Source organism: Battus philenor, unplaced genomic scaffold (assembly GCF_028537555.1).
Source record: "Battus philenor isolate CCGP_79_NKW_IND1 unplaced genomic scaffold, ilBatPhil1.0.hap1 SCAF_4, whole genome shotgun sequence".
Classification (NCBI taxonomy): domain Eukaryota; kingdom Metazoa; phylum Arthropoda; class Insecta; order Lepidoptera; family Papilionidae; genus Battus; species Battus philenor.
In genome coordinates, this window is record NW_027181704.1 from 14,871,525 (window position 1) to 14,892,582 (window position 21,058).

Genomic DNA, 21,058 nt, shown 5'->3' on the forward strand with positions numbered 1-21,058 from the left:
GTTGGTGATTTAGCAAATACTGAGAGAAATTTCATAAATTTTATTCTCCGTAAAATTTTGTTGTTTTGATGCCGTAAAAAATACTGAACGGAGCTTTTCCTTTTAATTGCATTGTAATTTTTGGCCGATGTATCAATAATAAAACATAAAAATGATTGCTATGTGTTTTATTCAGTGAATATCCCGTGATCTAAATGTATTGAAAAAAGGAAAGAAGTTCATAAGGTTAAGCTGTAGCCATCGAGGTATTAAAGTAGGAAATCCACAACCTCTTAGTATATTTTATTCCGCACATAAAACTGCAATGAAAAAATAAATATTTTCCGTTTATTCTGCTAAAGCGTGCCTTTTCACCGGTCGATCTGGTTAGCAAATATTGAAGCTAGTTGCTATTTATTAATAGACTAATTTATTTCTAAAAAAATACTGTACTGAATTTTAATACCTTTAGTTGCAAATAGCTGGCAAATTTTTTGTACGATTTATAATGGAACTTATCATTTCTTTACCTCCATCTGTAAGGTTCTTTGTAAAGGTGATCCGCAAAATCTGTGCTGTCTCAATGAAGTGTTGCATGTATTTCATTTGGTCAATCCATTGTCGCTTTGAAATTGTTAATTATAACAAAAGTAAATGTAAGTGTAAAAGATATTTACAGTTTCCTTTTATATCCTAAATTATACAGGATGATTGAAAGTCGTTGTTTGAGCCCAAAGATGCTTATTACAAAGTATAGGCCTCTCCCAAAGATTTCTATGGGATATATACCATTATCGCCACGCTTAGCAGACTAGTTGGCGATCACAGTGTGGTATTATGGTATGCAAAAGTATGCTACTGACTCTCCTCCGGAAACTTGTTTCTAAGTAGTGGCAATTCCATATAATTAATGAACAAAGTATTAATTATATAAAACTGAATCTCAGGAATCGAACCCTTACGATCGCAAATCTCAGTCCTTTACCGCTGCGCTACCACGGCTCAAATGGATAGCTCAATTCGTATTGAAGTTATAATTTATTTCTCAGCTAAAAATATTAAATGCTTATGCACTTATATTTAATTAATCTCATGTACAAATGTGAATGGTCACTTTGAAATTTATTAATTTTTTTAAATTTAAATGCGACATGCCAAAAACTTGTAGCAGTACAAAGGTTGCTGGGACAAGCTAAAAATAATTTCTTCCGTATCTTGTAATTCAAATTTATAAAACGCTTTTTCTTACTACAACAATCATTACGTCATTTATGTAGCCAATTGATTTTAAAATACGGTGTACTATACAGTAATTCACAGCAAATATGTTATATATTCTCTTTTACATTTATAACTAATCATTTTGTATATAATTACAATACACTGTGTAGTTTATAGTAAAATAAACGATGATTTTTATATCATTGTCTTTAAATTTGTGTATTTAGAATTTTATCTTTTAGATTCACTGGTAAAAAAGGTATAAATAGTACAAATTTCGCAGTAAATATACGGTTATATTAGGCTGAAATAAGGGCAAAGGTTGAGAGCGTAAAAAGGTTACCAGATAGCCTAGCCAAGGGAAAACATAATACTTAATAGCAGGATGGGCAATTTCATTCTATTGGCTCGATTCGCTGCGACCGTTAGCGGCCATCTGCAAGTCCATACGATTAATTAACATCTGTTATCGACATTTCCCTTCACTTGTTCCCCTAATCGATTCAACTAATGTACAACTAAGTCCATTAAATATAAAATATTTGAGTTGTATCTTGATATATAAAGTTGAGCGAAGTGTCCTATAATCTATATAAATTATCTATCATTCATAATAATAGTATAAATATATATATCTGCATCATTTCAGTCGTAGGATGTTCACAGGTTCATATGGAAGCGTATTGCATTCAGCGCCTGATGATGACCTTGACAAGGTCGATTCTTTATCCGGTGGTCGTTTCAGCTCATTGACGCCCTCTGCAAGGAATAAGCTCTGAAAGGCGGACTGGTGAAAACAGTGTAGAATTCGTGCATCTTGTTGTCCGATAAAAGAAAGGACATAGAGAAATTAGTTGATTTTATGTCATAAATGTTATGGGATGTCTAAAAGATATTATAGAACAAGAAAATTATTTTGTTTTTCAATATTTTAGTACTTAATCAAACGAAGAAGCTATATAATAAAGAATAGAAGAGTACGCAAAGTTGCTATGAAGTAATAATATTATGAAAACAATTTCGTGTCGCTTCTTTTATCTTTATAGCTGTGTTTCCACGTGATCAGAAAAATTAATATGATCGAAACGGTATCCGGCAACAAATTAAGCTAATGCGTCTCCTCGCCTCACGTTAACTGGTCGTAATTAATATGCGTGGAAAAATATGGAAATTCGATATTATTGCTACCCGTTATGCCATTGGGGAATGTCGTTTCCATTTATTATATTAAAGTACTTACCATCATATTCGGTAGCAATCGTTTGCTGAATAATCAAGGACTCATAAAGTAAAGTAACACGACAAATATATATATCCTCAAACTTCTTATCTTTATTTTTAATGATATTACAGAATAAACTCAAAAACATAAAGATATTAAATTTTATTTTCTAATATTTTGTAGCCAGTTTTACAAATACCGTGTTTAATTTACATTTGCTGTAAATATTTAAGTTTCTCGTAGCACATTGCTACACCGTAGCTCGTAGCATAAATAAAAGCAAAAAATTATTGAGTGTCTAGCTACGATAAACCGGGTCTGAGTCCAAGCAGGTTTAAGGAGGTATCTATGAAATATTTTGGTTATTTCTCACTATTTAAATAAATTTTAAATGATCGTAGTAATGCAGCTTTTAAAGCACTTTCTAGAAATAAACTGCAATTCGCTCTTGACAGTCTAAAGTTCTTATTCAGGTAGATAGATATATTTACAATAATGTTGACTGTAAAAATGTCCTTACACAATGTTTAAGATAAGGCATGATAAATGTAATCCAGTAGCTTGATTTATTTAGTATGCTGTAACATTAAAAGTTCTATTTTTTTCTGCCTTTAAAAATGTCTGCGAATTGTGTTTCTATGTTTAATTTTTAGTAATTGTTTTATTGGAAATCACTATAAATAGGCTCGTTTTATCTTACGTATGTCACATGGTTTCCTATTTATTGCAAAAAAAAAGTTTCTTTTAATACACGAATAGTAGCTTATCAATAATAATCAACAATTCAACTTTAAGAAGTCCATTACGGGGTAGGCTTCTCTAATTTTATTTTGTTCTTTTAAAAAATATGAGTGTGGAATTATAAAAAAAGATTGTCGTTAAGGCCTTAAGTTTCTAGAGTAGAGATTGCGAACCAGCAAGCGCATGGTTGAACGTCCACCCAAAAGTTGGATAAAAAAGCTATTGAGGTCATTGGATGCAGACCGATTTCAACCAATTTTATTGGAAATCTATGGTGAAGCTTATTAATAAGCTTACACATATATTAGTGATATTGATATAGTCTCGTGCACTCTCGTATCTTTTAAAAGACCATTTCGTTAGAAATTATTGAATACACACAATACAATTTAAACCTCATTGGAACGTGACGGCTTGCTGTGACTCGTAAATATTTCGGTGTGATCTGCAGAATACGCTGGATCTTTGATTCCTGTTTAGTAATGTTTTTCTTTGTTTTGTCATTGTTTGACTTTAAATCAATAAATGTTCTTAATGGGATAGTTATAAGGTAACAATTGTTACTAATTTTATATTTCTAAGTTTGTACTTTCTTACTGCCTTTTGTAACTATTTATCTCCAATAAAATAAATAAATAAAAAGTACTATAAATAACTTATACTAAATACTCGATTATTTCTATTAAAAATATTTAATGGATTCAGGCGTTACATTGCGGAAGTCCATCCTAAATAAGAAAGGACCAATATCTAGCCACCTCCGCACATGCAGTGGTTGTCGTGCATGAAAGTGCACCGCCCGCCAGCCCGCTCGTAAATGCGCATGCGACAGACAATGCAAACTACACAACCGCCACCGTAAATTCACTCAACACGTGTTTCACCCCTCCACGGGGCATCTTCAGGAGTTGTTACACAGATTAGTGCTAGACACACAGATTAGACTCGGTGTTTAGTTTGCATTGTCTGTCGCATGCGCATTTACGAGCGGGCTGGCGGGCGGTGCACTTTCATGCACGACAACCACTGCATGTGCGGAGGTGGCTAGATATTGGTCCTTTCTTATTAAAAATATGTCACACATTAGAAAAACAGAATGACGTAATACTTTATTGCCTATTGGCCAAAAAGCCTCATAAAACATAGGCAATATTTTATGGCCGGTAACGATTCTCCGTAGGTTTCTACGGATAATTAATATCTATTATAAACGCTCAATTTACTAAGTACTTACAAACATTTAATTAATTATATCCCGTAGATAATTATACTTACTTTTATACACTGAATTTTAAAGAGTGTGCGATTGAATTACATGAATCGATTTTCTACATCCATAAAAATTTAAAATCCCTTTAAGCTTTTTGCTTCTATCATTAATACAGTTAAGGAATGAAATCTATCAGCGTTGTTATTAACAGTTATCTATAACTTGGAAGTCATCAAATCACAAGTGAATAAGTATATTCTAAGCAAGCCTGTATCATCGTAGACCTCATCTTGACTAAAAACAGAGGTCCTAATATTTTTTTATAAATCATAAAAAAGATAACGGCTATGTATTTTATATCTTAAATAGACATTTCTTTGTAATTTAATGTTTTATTGATACGATAAGCAGCTTAGGGAACTTCAAAAATAGACATAAAAGCTTTATTTAAGATTAGCAATGATTGTGTAAAAACTTCTTTGTAGAAGCTCAACGACTGAAGAAAACTCAAATGCCAAAACAAAGTCAGCCAGTAGTTTATTTGTTCAATTGAGTGTACCTTTGGTCAAATTAGTATTTGCCTATTAATAACCTGGTGGCTATATATATCTAAGATTACTCTTCTGTCGAGTTTAAAACTTTTTGTTAAATATATAGCTCATTTGTTAGAAAATCTTCAGAAGGTTTTATATCTATTTCCCGTTAACTTGTATTTTACAAAACCAAAAATTCATCGTCATCGTTGTATCCGTCGATAGAAGCCCAATACTAGATATAGGCCATAAGTATGTCGTCGTTACTCGTAATAGGGGCCAAACCACCTTGTGCCGGCTTGAGATCGCTGTACATTATCTAAGTAAATTCAATACTAATCACAAAATGCGTTTTCAAGTGCAAAAACCTGGAACGACACTGCCAATTCACAAATATTTTATCTCGAAGTATAATGAACTAAACGGTTTGACAGCTCGTTTTTGGTGAGAGTCGCCAAGATTTGAAACGACCTAACTGGGTCTATTTTTCCTGATGAGTTGAACTCTGGAGCCTTTAAGAGTAGAGTGAACAGGTTTCTTTTGGATGGGCGTGTACTACCATCGTCTATTTCATTACAACCACATTAAAAAAATGAAAAAATTGTAAGGACGCGTCTACCGTTTTGTGGTCGCAATGATGAGATACTTTTAATACCAATGCTGTTAAGTTAGTTCCTATTTATATTAAGTACTAATAGAAATAATGAACTTCGTGACGTTAATATAAAGTTAAGCCAAATAAGAATTCTTTTTTATATTTGTGTGTGATGTAAAAGACCTTAGGCATGTGAATAATTTTAAATTGTTGAATGTATGAGAAATTAAAGAGCATTTTTACTTTGTTACGTGATGGGCCCGTATTGAAACGTAATGAATGATTCGAGTCGGTAATTTTATCATAATAGGCTCATTAGATTTTCTTTGAAATATAACAACATCTTTATTTATTTTACTTTGTAAAGGGATACGTGGAACGAAATGGTCTATGCTTTTAAAGAAGCTTACGTTCAAAGTGAAACAGGATTCTATTACTTTATCTAACACGTCTGCTTTAATGGCGTGGAGGTAAACAACCTTAGGTACTGAGAAACTTCGCTGGATTTAATATAAATGAACGTAAAATGCAATGTTCTCTCGTGTTTCTTATCGAAGCAAAGGTTAATGGAAAAAATATTCAATACGCGAACAGTTTCGCATTGTTAGGTGATTTGCTTTTACGGAAAGGTTATTTTCATCGTTACGTAAGGTGCTATTGCAGGTTACTCTAGTTACTTGTTAATAGAATTTACTAGATTTTGACTTTAAATACATTGAAAACATTTCTCTATTAATAAACTTATTAGCTATACTTATTGACTGATTATAAAAAATTATAACCAGGTTTACATCCGTTATCACATACATTCAAATACTTTCCTTTAAATTTACTTTAGCATGGTTAACGAAGCAAGGACTACTGAGCCCATTTTCCACTAACAGGCGAGAAACAGTTCGGAAAATCTGTCATTAATACAGAGTGTTTGGTGGCAGATTTATGTTTCTAAATACCATTATTTTATAAATTGTTGAATACTACGGAGAAATAAATGACCGTGCGGATTCATAATCACGATATTACAGTTGTCAAGATAGCATGGAACGTTCGTCATTGAGGCATTTTTAAAAGAAATAAATTATAAAGCAACAAAATGAATGGATAATGATTAATTATAAATATAAAAGTGTGAATTTTATTGTACATCAATACTCAGTATAAAATCAATGGTTTCAGAATTAAGGTAAGAATCTAAATTAGGTAGGGAAAAGCGATTTCAAAATTAAGATTTCTTTATATTAACGGTTTGACTGTTACGCGGCGCAATAGCATTGTGTTATTTTATCTCTAAAACCGCTACACAGCGTTTTTGAGCTGCAAGTTCCACTGGGTCCTTGTTGCTCCTACATGCTACATCCCTAACAAATTTTAATTATTTTTTTACCACATCATTGCTTGAAACTATTCTTAAAGAATATTATATGAAAAAAATATTAAAATTGATTGATATTTGCCTAAATTAAAGTGTTTTATTTGACAATATCAAGTCAAAACATGTCCCGCGGTTTTCGTGTCTTGCAAGAATTTCTTAGCAACAGTAAAAATTATTACTGTTTACTATCTATCTCTGTGGATTTATTATTTGTCTGTTGTATTGACAATTTTGTCAGAAATCGTGTATCTTTAGTATAAGAAACTCATAAACTTTTAAAGATAAATTTAAAGTAGTGATAAACGGTAAAAGAAGATAAATTATATAATTCACGTGTAAACAAACGTTTACCTGAAATAAACTATTATAGATAATGTAATCCAACCACACCCTCTTGATATTTGGTCACACGTAAATCTACGCAATGCCCTCTCGGCGGAAGAATAAAAGGCCCGTTATAGCCACTAAAACTTTTCAAATGACCACAATTACGCAACCGTACGAGAGATTCGCATAAAAAATTCACGTTCACTTGGTTTGTCTATGTCACAATTAATTTTATTTTCATCATTATTCAAATAAATTATGGCGCCATTATTAATAGAATTGCTAATTATTTTAAATATAGAACGAATTTTTATTTAAATATGGTTGTCTCACTATGAGATGTGTTGGGTTCGAAAGCTGTTGCTTAATAAGCTGACGGAATCATCACGATAAATGTATTTTATTATTTATTATATTTATATAAATAGTATATGTAAATATCTAAATGCATATATTATATTATATTTGTTTTTTACGGTCTCTGAAATTTTCCTTCTCATTTTGAGTTTTTTTTACTTCTATTTTACGATATTTTCTTATTTCACCGACTTTTATAAATTTATTTCTTCGCTCAAACGATTAACTAGAAGAAAATTCTTTCGGCATTTAGTTAATTTTTATACATAGATTATATAAAAAGTGTTTAAATAAAAAGTATATGGCATATTTATGCACCGCCTAAGTGTACTGGTACACCATTATCATCAATATTTTAGCCGTAAAATGCTCAATGCCGAGCATAGGTTTTCCCCACAAATTTCTAAGAGTAACGGTTGAAATCTACCTGCATCCAACGTCAACCGACGACCTTTATAAAGTTTGTCCCTTTTGTGGTTGGACATCCTGGTTTTAGAGTACCGTACGACCTTTGTCTCACCTGATATGATGTTAAGCGATGACGAAATCTAGGATGATACATGCTTGCAAAGACACTCCTAACTGAAAAGTCCTAAGTTATAGCTTGCTGGAAAGAACGAAGCCAACATGTTGCAAACATAATAGCAAAACTCTAAGCGCGGGTTAAACAGATTTTAACCGTGTGTGTAAGTCATAAATCCGTGCATCATGATGTCCGAGGAATGAAAGAAAAGGAGACGAGGGAATTTATTTCCTTCTTCTACTCTACAATATCAGGTACAATTACTAATATCTCTTTTCAGCAATAGTTTTTTTTATCTATCTTTATTTCTCTGTACTATAAATAGTTTTAAATTTTCGGACACGATTTTTACAATATTTATCATACACACAAATGTATATTTTATATTATCGTTACGTTATTAACTATTTCAGAAATCATTGATTTTTGAATAAGTTGTACATTAATTCACACCAAATGAGCTATAGATTGAGCTATGGTAGTCTTGTGGTAGAGGACTCAGGCATGCGACCGTAGATCTCGAGTTCGATTTCTAGGATACTACTACTACTACTACTGCTGCTGCTGCTGCTGCTGCTGCTGCTGCTGCTGCTGCTGCTGCTGCTGCTGCTGCTGCTGCTGCTGCTGCTGCTGCTGCTGCTGCTGCTGCTGCTGCTACTACCACCACCACCACCACCACCACTACTACTACTACCACCACCACCACCACCACCACCACCACCACCACTACTACTACTACTACTACTACTACTACTACTACTACTACTACTACTACTACTACTACTACTACTACTACTACTACTACTACTACTACTACTACTACTACTACCACCACTACTACTACTACTACTACTACTACTACCACTACTACTACTATTACTACTGTAGGATTACTATTGCTTACGAAACAAATTTCCAGATGGTCAGCAGCGTTCTCTGAGTATTATAATACCATACTGCGATCGCCAATCCACTTAGCGTATCAATTTTGCTATGGCACTCCATAGATATCTTTGGGAAAGACTTACGACTTGACGAGCTTTTCATTCACCCCTCATAAATTTTACACCGATAACCAGACAACCAATGTGGCATAGGATTTGAAAACGAATTTGAAGCGAATCTGAGTTTAATATTTATTAGTGTATATTCTTATTACATTCACACATTACTCTGATTTTTATCTCTTTTCACTAAGTTGTGATCTTTATACTTACAAAAAAAATACATTTAAAAAACTTTCAAGTTAAACGGTTTTTTAATACCCATATTATGGTGGTAGTGGAAAAATATGTACCTAGTCCGCCATATTGGAACGGCGTCCATCTTGAATTTTGACATAATCACCGTGTTTTACTAGTGTAGCCCTTCATTTTTATGTTGGTTAAGGAAAAATATGTAATCCGCCATTTCGTATCGGCGGCCATCTTACATTTATAATGTTATTGGTTTTATTATATTGTATTGTCATCTAAATTAAATGTGTGTAACAAATTTCAGATCAATCTGACAACAGGAAGGTGCTTGAATTTCAATTTCTAATTTTAATCCAAATAAACAATATCCGTACGGGTCGAACTAAATAAAACCGTTTATTTAACTCGATTTAAATATAATTTTAACCATATTCATGTGGTTTTATATTTACGAATATAAAAATAGATGAAAGGAGGAATGCTATTCGTATCTAATTGGACAATATTCATTCGATCGAAATAATGTTCTTGGTTCACTGGGACTTATAGGTCTCAACTCAACTGTGACACCAGAATGCACTTCATTAGACATGAAACGATTCCACGTCAGATCACATCACATCATACCTCGTTTTCAACGATGAAACTATTCTTCCGTATATTACTGTTTTAATATAACAAGTGCATGTTAATAAAAATGAATTGCCTAATCCTAAAATTGCTTCAAAAATCGACAATGGCTCAACCGATTCGGCTAATTTTATTTAAATATTTTCTTTAACGCGTTTATGCCGGCGCGGGTCATCGGTGACCCGTACTAGATTGTCTGCGGCGCATACCACCAGTACGTACGTATTTTCATTAAAACATTTATTTTTAATTAAAATTATAATTAATAACGAATCATTAACATAAGTATTGTTCAATAACATAAACATAATCATACAGTATTATAAAAATTCAATTTTATTTTATTAATGACAGCTTTATTTATTTTTTAAAACGTGATTTGTTAAACCATTTCAAGACATTTCAATGAAAGTGTAGGCCGACTCTTGCAATTTTTTAATACATGTTAACTCATATAGTTTTGTTAGTGCAATAACCTTTGCCCTTTTTCTAGATAAAAATTTTGTAGCATTACTTGTAGCGTCGAGATTTCTCATATTGTTAAAGAACATGTTTATTCGACGGTATATGACAATATATTTGTTTTTTGCCCACAAGTTGAGCAATATTAGAATAGATGTAGAGTAATAAAATGGATACAATTTAATGTTTTATAAATTTAGATAAACTAAGTGTAAATAAGTATCAATTATTATTTGACAACGATATGGGTCAACTTATTCATCTTTCCAAAAAGTATTTAAACTCTTTATAAATTAAGCTCCTTGTGTATATACTGGTACAGTGAGCAGTCTACATAGCACGGAGAATAGATAGCTGCTGGCTCCTTAACTATCTCGGGTGAAGATTTTAGAATGACAAGCGCAACGTAAGACTTCCAAACACAAGATAGACAAATAACCTTGCAATAGCTAGTAATATAACAAAAGAAATGTAAATAAATAAAATTGATATAAAGTGTCTGTGATTAAAAATGATCCATGATAATTAATATAAAAAATGAGATCTAGGAATGTCGATGCAGGAAGTAAATGCAACAAAGAAGATCTGCAATCAAAAAATGACAAATTATGTGAAGCGTAAAAGTAATGAACAAAAGATAATATGAAGGAAGAAAAATAATGGAGAATGAAAATTGTAAAAGTCATTTTACCCGAATTTGTAATGTCTCTACAAACCACGGGGACTCCAAAAACGAAGGGAATAAAATAAAACTTGTTAAGCTATACTGTGAAACCAAAATTTACCGGTCATTCAACCTGTGATATAATAGCAAAGATAAAAAAAGGAAGGCGATAAAAGGCAGATAGTAAGCGATGTAAAGATAAATATTGTAAAAGACGAAAGGAAAGTACGAAATAATTTGTGAATAATAGAAGGAAGAAGAAATAAACTCAAATTCTAACTAAACATTTTTTTATTCGAATAGGTAACGTTCCAACTCCATATATGGCACGGGAAACTAGATATCCCCAGAAACGGGAGCTATGAAAAAATGTTTATGGTCGTCAGAAAACTGAGAGCTGATAGTATCCCCCAGATTTTATTGAAAATCTAAAGGATATGCCTGTGTATAGCAGTGGAGGTACTATTGATGAAATAATGATGGATTTAACACAAATAAATCTGATAGTGTGTAGCCAGGTGCAAAACTCTTGAACGGCAGTACGATTTGGTTATTCTTTAATTTGAGTAAGAATGAAAAAAAAGTTGACGATAAATAAGAGATCTTTATAATTCAAAGTCAAAGGTAAATATTAATTTATTTTACTATACAAAATATTATTAGTTACATGTATCGATTATTTTAATTTAGTCGAGGGAATTATAAAGGTTTAAGTTTTTTATAGATGATATTGTAAGGCACCTGGAAGTATTAATAAACACTTATTGACATTATCGATCTCTTAATACAATATAAAGTTCGTATTGGATTCTTCTTCGTGCGGAGATTTGAATTTAGTGTTCCGAAGGGAATAAATAGCCATATATCGGAATTAATATCCACCAAATTCCAATTTATACCTACACTGTCCCGACATGTCGTTGGCTGCAAAAACGAAAATCCTATTTCACATTTACCTGGTTAAATGGGACGCTTTTCGAAGGCAGAAACATGCTTTTTAGAGTAAACAGCGCTGTAAATAAATTACAATGCATGTTTTGCGGCCTTAACTGATATATGGTGGTTACATTCGCGTGGCGTTCTGGCACAGTAAAGGCGGCGACGTGTCTCGCTATTAAAATAAATTAGAATAAATTATTTTTATGCAGCGCTGTTTTTGCTGTGTGTTCATTTTTTAATTAACTTTCAAATATCGAAGTGTAAAATTTTAAGTTGGGCTCAAAACAGATTTTTGTAATTACCTCCATATAATTCCACTTGTTTATATGTCTTCTCCATTTTGAAATCGAAAACTGTGGGTTTATCATCATCATCATGACAGCGAGTGCTAAGGAGAGACCTGCGCCAAAGATCGCCAAAATATATTTGGTCTTGCACTGCCTGTCCACCTAAAAGGGTAGCCAAATTACGCTCCGTCTATCACCATGTGGTCACTCTGAAAATTAAGTAATGGCCATGGGCCTATTCAAAAATAATATCGAATTAAAAATTAAAATAGCATAAAAAACAATACTTCTCTATTGTCATTAATAACGAACCTAGGATGCGTTTACAATTGTACGAAAATCTCACCCTATGATTTACCAAAATTTTTGACTCGATTTTTATTTTTGACAATTCTTTTTCTACTTCATGTGATGCTATAATCCTTTATGAGTCTTAGCTACCTCCACGATCCTCTTCCATCTCGCTCTATCCTCGGTCGTTCTGCTAAATATCTTCCTTTCAGTACTTCTGAGATCATCATCTTCTACACATTTGAGCCACCTCGTCCTGGGTCTTCCTCTGTGTCTTCTTTGTTGTGGGGACCACTTGGAGATGGTATTAACAGCTCTGGCGCTAATTATTGTTTTCAAAGATTTTATAAACGTATAACTGTTTAAAAAATAATTGCAATTTTTTTTAAAGATTATCAAGAATCTATGTCATGCGTCTAATATAACCTTTGTTCAGCCTTATTATATATAATCTAATATTATTACAGTCAACAAAAATACCACATATTTTTACGTTTTTTTATTGTTGTTACGAATAATAAAGGAAAAAGTAAGAAAAAATATTAAAATTCCTGTTAACGAGAGATGCCATTTTCTTCTACCCTGTTCGAGTTAAAACTATATATTTTTTTTTAATTTCAGGTGATTTCACTAACTTAATTTGTGTATATATTTTTATTCGTTACTCACTACACGATTGCAACTGAGATTGATTTTATCTATATAGAGACTTTCAAGATTAGATATATCACTTTGGTAGAGATCATGTAATTACATACAAACCTACGTATCAAAAGGTATTTCTAAGCTTTCTATATGTCCCATCGTAATAGTACAAGCTTTTTGTGAATACAGATATACTATCTGATCACAGTTTACAATGACAATCGAATAAAGATGAATATTAGAAAAATAGCGAGGTGCACAAAATTATTAGCTAGAAGCTTATTTTTATTTGGGTTCCATAAAATCAGTATTTTATATTTTAAATGGTATGCGTTCTAAATTACTGTCAAACAGGTTGCTTCTCAGTAAAAGCTTTAAGATAAAAATATATGTTATATCTACGATGAACAGTGGTAGCCCTGTGGTAGAGGACTGAGACTCGCGAGCATGGGTCGCCGCTTCTATTCTCGGGTTACAATATTATATAAGTCACACGTTGTGCATTTATGACATAGGGTTGCCACTACGTATAAACAAGTTTCCAGAGGTTGAGCAGCAGCATCATCTGCTTACCATTATATCACCACACATCCATTACCAACCCATCTGCAAAACATGTCGATTATAGTATATCCCCTATAGATATTCTCAGGGGAGGCATATGCCTTGCAGTGGGCGTCTATGGGCTGAAATTATGAAGACGATTTTGTATATAGACTTTATTACTACTATTTTTATTTTACAAATAAAATAAAAAACTAATTCTTTTGTTTTTTTTTTCGTATACTATTTTGTTTTATACTAATTGATATAATTGTAAAAGAAGTCTAAATAAGGATTATCTATGTTTAATTGTTTTTTTTTGTATATACCTTAAAAATGCAAAAGCTAGCATGCCTGAAATTAAAAGCGGCCAATTAAAAAAAAATATATGTTATTGACACGTCTAAATTGATTATTTTTTTCTTATAATTTCATTTGAATTATAGTGATTCCACACCGGAGAGGTAAGAAGGTTTACTTCAAGGAGGTCGCTATACTAAGATAGAAATCTAGGTACGATCTAATTTCTTACGAACGACACGACCGTCTACTGCGTTTAGTAGTAGAAATAAAAAAATATTAAAAAATCTTTTTCAGGTGCCACGTATAAATTACCGCATAAACCCACAGGGCCGTGGTGGATTTAGTGCTTTAATCCGTATCAAAGCAAGTAAAGCGGCTAATTCACGGAATATACTGCAAACAAGCTGAGAGACTATTAAGGGACGAGAAATATGATTTCCGGGCCGGTTACCCGGGGCGCGCATAAAGAAAACTTTAAGCAGGCATTAGATGCGGTTTTACTCGTCGTTGCCCAGCGGGCGGACTCGGAATTACGGCGGCGTTCGCGGGAACATGAATATATTTTAATAGAATCGCGTTCACGTAAAACGCTGCCGAGTGTTTATAATGTACAGGGATTTATGCGTTAATTAATAATTTCAATAAATATTTACTTATACTTAGTAATAGTGTTCTCAGTGATCTATAAAAATTGTGTGAAAATAATTTGGGTAATTATTTTTTTCATCGTTTATTTTAATACTGCTTATGATTTGATTCCGGATTTTGAGTGTTTTTCCATTGAGCGTCCCACAAATTTATAGAAAATTATATAGGGAAGCGACAAAATAATTTGTAATAAAACATTTTCTATGTTAAGTTAATAGTTTTAAGTCATATAGTGTATACGACAAATGTTTACGCAATTCACTTATCTCTAACTTAATGCGTTGGCGTGACAATTAAGCAGCTTCGTATTTGGCGTATTGAATTCAATGTACTGAAGGTAATATCAATAGATTCGCGGTAATTAAAGACCGGATGTGAAGATATAACTTAGAGAAACAATGCTCTATGTAAAATATAAGTGTTTTTATACTAAAAAGCTTCGCGAAAGTTCTTTAGAATTAAGCTTAGATATACAATCGACAGCTAGCCCAGCGATATTAAACTGAGAGACTTGCGTTCATAGGTCATTTCAGTTTGTGTATTAATTATAAAGGATTTCCACTGCTTGCAAAAACAAGTTTCCAAAGGATAGACAGCAGCGTCCTTTGCGTACCATAATACCACGTTGCGATCGCCAACAAGCCTGCCAAGCGTGGCGATTATGGTACATTTCCATATATGTCTTTGGGAGTGACCTATACCTTACAACGGGCGTTAATAAAATAATACGACTGTATTCTTTTTTCTGTTAATTATGTATAATTAAAAAGTAAGATATAAACTGTAGAAAATCTTCGAAACACAAATTCAAAAATTAATCACTGTTTGGATTGAGACATATATTTCAATTCATACTCTATTCCGTTTCAAACTTTAAACCAATGTTTCCCTATTTGTTTTGTGTCATACTCCACCTAAGCCTTTCTAAAACTCTTACGCGCCCTATGTAACATACATAATTTTTATATTAAAGCGAAAGGGTTATACTAGTGTCGAGTCCATTTCAGAATTGCCCCCTTTAACAATGAAATTGCCCTGCCGTCGGGCGTTGGCAACAACATTGGGAAACACTGTTTTAAAGTATTAGTAAGAATATAGAGGAAAATTTAGACAAGTAAACATATCTATGGAAGTATAATTATAAAGTTATTTAATTTCCAAAAAAAAGTGTTCAAATGTCGTACGCAACTAATCAATAAGTGTGCAGGTTAAAGACAAAATAAATAGATATTAGCTGCAAGACAAAATAAAAAGATATTAGCTGTTATCGGGCGCTCTGTGTATCGTATGATTTCAAACTTCTTCGTTTCAGCCCATAGGCGCTTACTGCATGGCATAGGCCTCCTTCAGAGACCAGTCTTACGCTACCTGTATCCTACTTTTTGCAATCCTAACCATATCGTCGTGGTCGCTACTCGAGATCCTTTCGACTCCAACAGTTGTATGGGCAATGTGTCCCATCTACTACAACTTCTACGGATCTCGTCATTTTTAATTCAAAATCGAAAAGAAATCACGAACTTGACTCTCTCCGCTGCTCTCTTCGTGAACTTGAACCTTCTTAACATCCACTGTAAGTATACGTATAATCTATCTTATCATTAATATTTAAATAAATTAATAAAAAGGTTACATAACATACTTATACGCTGTTTTACACTAGTATAAAATTACAGTGTTTTTCTTGCCATGATAACGTTCCTCAAATTTTTTACGAACATTCTCATTGTTCTTCCTCTGCTTAAGACGGAAATAATAATAGATAATAATATTTTTTTGTGTTTATATCTGTATACAGCTATAAATATAATTAATTTAGTTACTAAAAAAGATTTCATTTATATTAATTTATATTTCAAAAATTATTCTTTTCAATAAAAATTACTCATATTTATTGCGAAAGTTTAAAAGTGGAACACTCTTTTTAAGTCCGTCGGGCAAATGTTTTCGCAACAAAAACAGTTTTTGAAAACTGTTTTGCTGTAACTTTTGGAGCAGAAACGCTTATTAATTATTGCCGCAGCAGAAAACACTTTTAAAAGTTAGCGGTGCGTGTACTAAATATACAGACATTTAAGAAGACACGTCATATCTGCACCGAGAAAAACCTCGCCCTCGAAACACTTTCGGCGGAAGTGTGGCGATTTCACAAAGTTTAAGTGGCCATTAGGAAAGTTGTTTACAGCTGGCCCCAGGCGTTGGGTTCACTTCTCGGCACGTTAGCTCGGGCCCATATTTTTCACTTCACTTCACTTTCTCAAAGTATTTTTTTTTATTTACGCTAAAAGGATTATTCGATTATTCTTTTTGTATAAAAAAGTATAAAGTTAAATGCAAACTTGCCTACTTCCACTGCTAAATCAGGAACAAATGTTATGATATATAGACTTCGACAAGTGAAAGTTAGTCCAGAGGTCTTCTAGCATTGCAATTAACGATTTATACACCCCTACAGAATCGAATATATATATATTACGACAAATATGGACAATGTGACAATTATAATTAAAAAAAAATCTATCGGCAATTTCTATTATCAAAGTGTCATCTATAAAGTGGGTAAACGACTTCGCTAAGGTTGTTAGACGACGCAAGAAATAGAAAACTATAAGAGAAGCCTATGCATACTAGTGGACGTCCTGCGGTTGAAATTATGTTTTGAATTACAAGGATATATGAATAATTGATTTAAAATAAATGACACGTACTCAGTCCTTTATTCCCAGGATAAAACAATTATCACAAAAACTCAAACTCTTCTGACAGTTGGTAGCAAAGATAAAAAAACAAATTGCCTTGTAAATAGTATTAGGCGCTGCAATAAATGTTGGAGATGAAAATGCAGAAAACTGAGATAATAAAATGTTCTTTTATAAATATTGACATAGATAATAAATATTATTTAGAAATGATATAGCACGAAACATAAATCTTTAATTTAAACGTTGTCACACGCAAGATACCATTACATAAACATAAATATTGCTTATTGGATGTCTTTACACGCACAATGTAAGATAACTTTTGTCGCAATGTTTGATATTGATTTCATTATTACTGGAAAAGAAAATACTGCCATTCAATTTCTGCTTCTGACATGAATATTGCTCGTACTGCGCGGGGCTTCCGAAGGTAATCGGTGTCGATTATAAGAACATGATATCGGAAATCTGTCGCTTCCGCGGCGTTTCCGCGACATGTGCTTAAATCATAATGTGACGTAAGGCTGCGTTCACACGAATCGATTTTTAAATTGATTGTAATTTAAGTTTGACTGTGTTTATTCATTTATTTATGTTATTATTCACCGTAATTGTAATTATGATTGCATGTGTACATCGTGTGAACGTTGCCTTAGAGTTAAAATACACTCCTCTTTAATGCCATCACCCGACATAAAGTCACATCACTAACACTAACATAAATATTTTTTTCTTGATCACTTACATAAAAATCTTTCACGCTATCATCGCATTCCGTAGACGCCCTCTACAAGACACACACCTCCCCAAAAAATATCTATGGGGGATGTACCAAAATCGCCGTGCTTGGCACAAAGACTGGCGATTACAGTGTGGTATTGTACACAAAGTACGCTGCTGGCTATTCTCTGGAACCTTATTTATGAGCAGTGGTAATCCTTTGCATAAACTGATTCATATAAGATTGCATCCCGGAAATCGAACCCGCTACCTATGATCAAGTAAGTCTTTATTCTCTACCTCTAGGCTACCACTGCTTCTCAAATTCTGCTACAGACTATATTTTTTTTGATAAAACTTTTAATTTTATTTACTTATACATTATAAGCTTATAAGTTCGTAAAATGAGTGTTGATAGAATTCATGTTTTCTTAAAGTTTCCATGTTTCATGAAAGATTATTCAATATATGATTATAATATCTTAGTCAATTAATGGACATATGTATCGATCGCTCACTAAACTACATTAATATATACAACAAACATAATATAGCATTATAAACAATAATATATAATACTATATTATATTTGTGGAGTCAAACACAGTAATGGATTCTAAAAGAAAATTTTTATTTTCTTTAATACTGTACAGCCAAAGAATTTAATATAAGTTAACAAATTATATAAAATTACTTGAAAGTAACGACATTCAAAGCAATGAACTCCAATTAATTAGTTTTAACATAAGTTCTCATGATTAAAGATTGAAGGTTAGAAAAATTACAAAATTTATTTCACACAAGTCATTGACATATTGACACTTTGACATTGACAGTTAAGAAGTAATGAAATTATAGATAATAATATTAAATTAATTATTATGGGAAGTATATTTTATATAAATGTCGATCGTAGTTTATCTAAATGATTCTACGAAAAAAAAAGAAATAAGTGATTCTTAAAATGATTCTTTTGAAATTTGATGCTATTTTTTTTTGTTATCTTTCTCTTTTTTGTGTTTGTTTTACTTTATCGTTCCTTATAATCAAACAATGGTTATATAAAAATCTTAACCAATAAATAATTGTAACTATATCAATTCAATAAAAGGAATGGCACCGCGAAACAATAAACTAAATATTTCTCACGGTGAGATTAAAATCGTACGTATCTATTCAGCCAAATGGAATTTTAATGTAAGCTGTATTTAAATTTTTAAATGGATATATTGGTTAGGCGTACGGGATTTTTCGCAACTATGAGCTACTATAAACTTTTATAAATTGAATTGTTTCATAATACAATTGAAGCAATAATACTTAAAACGAATCTGCATTTCGAAAATATTGTTACAAAGCACGAGTTACAAAACTCTCTAAACAAGGAACCCTAGGATCAAGAAGTGCTGTAAACACGCGTGACCTTGAAGTAATTTATAGATTTTCGTGTACGGTTATAGGACATTCTAACCGAGTACTATGGCGAACTTACTAGAACCTTCTCCGTAGTATAAATCGGTGTACTTCCCAAGTCGACAGTTCAGTGTTATTTTTCGAGTTATGAGATTAAGATCTACGATCAGTGATATAAAGTGATTATTTAGAAAGTTATTTGGACAGTGATTTCTTGATGATTTTGAAAGCGAAGATTGGACTAATCGAAAGTATACTTTGTGTTAAAGTAGGATGACCATCTGATTTGTGAATAAAGGACTCCTTGAGAACCAGTGGTGTTTCATTTCGAGTCAGAACCCACAGTACGTAACAATATGTTTAGGTTTAGGCAAAATTATTTGAGGGCTCACTAAACTACAATAACAATAAAAATAAATCTAGATTTCTTTGAAATAGACCTCAGTTTTTCACCAAAGATAAGCTTTAATGTTAATAAATACTTTGTGTATTTATAGTAGTAGCGTAAATATAGTTAACCTACCTTTGTGCGTTCATAAAATTGCTCTACAAGATTATGTCTGGAGGTCAGTAGAAGAACGAAACCGATACAAACACAGTGTATTGGTAGGTCAAAGTGACAGTAGTGGCTACGTTACAGTAGGCAGGTAACATGAAGTCCATATGGCCACTGGGTCAATAAAGTTCGGGAGTAAAGACCAGATCGTCAAGTGCAGCGTCTTACGTATGACCAAGAGAGACGACGATGGATGCAATTTCCAACAGATCGTATTGGTAATCCTTGGAGGAGGCCTTTATCAAGCAGTCAACGCTCTATGACTGAAATGATAATTTAAGAAGAAGAAAGAGTAAAGTGTATTTAAGAAGATACTCCACACGTGTGAATGCAGCCTTAGTCGAAACGCGAAGGGTTTGTAATAAACCTCCGCCACCGCCCCATATTTATGAATTCAGAAGCCGTAAATAATTAAAAACCACACCGATGCCAATATTATTTTTTTACGTCACCTAAGTAATATCTTTGACGGGATATAAGTAATATATTGTGCATATGTTCCCTTTGTTAGTGAGAAGGTAAAGTGAAAGATATAAAACTGCAAGTTCATGTATGCCAATTGCCATTTTGATGTAATACTAGAACTTTTGTCTATTCTAGGTAAAAAGTTCACAAAAATATGCATATTCGGGAAACATAACATTATGTTTTTCCTATGTTTGGACATACATTGTTGAAAAAATTTTAGTTGATAATAAATTAATTAAAAGTATATATACGTAAATAGTCGTAACGTAAAGTTATATTTTTTACATGACGGCGCATTCTGAATTCTCCTAATATTAAGTGGAATAAAGCTGTCATAGGAGAGCTCAAATTGGGATTTTCATCTTTCTCATGTTACCCATGTATGGTGATTAGAAATAACAAATATTCTAAGTTGTCATCTATGAATGAATTAATAAAAAAGTAGTTCTAACTTAATGTTTGTGGATTGAATTTTGCTAAGACGAAGTAAATGTTAATAATTAGTTACATA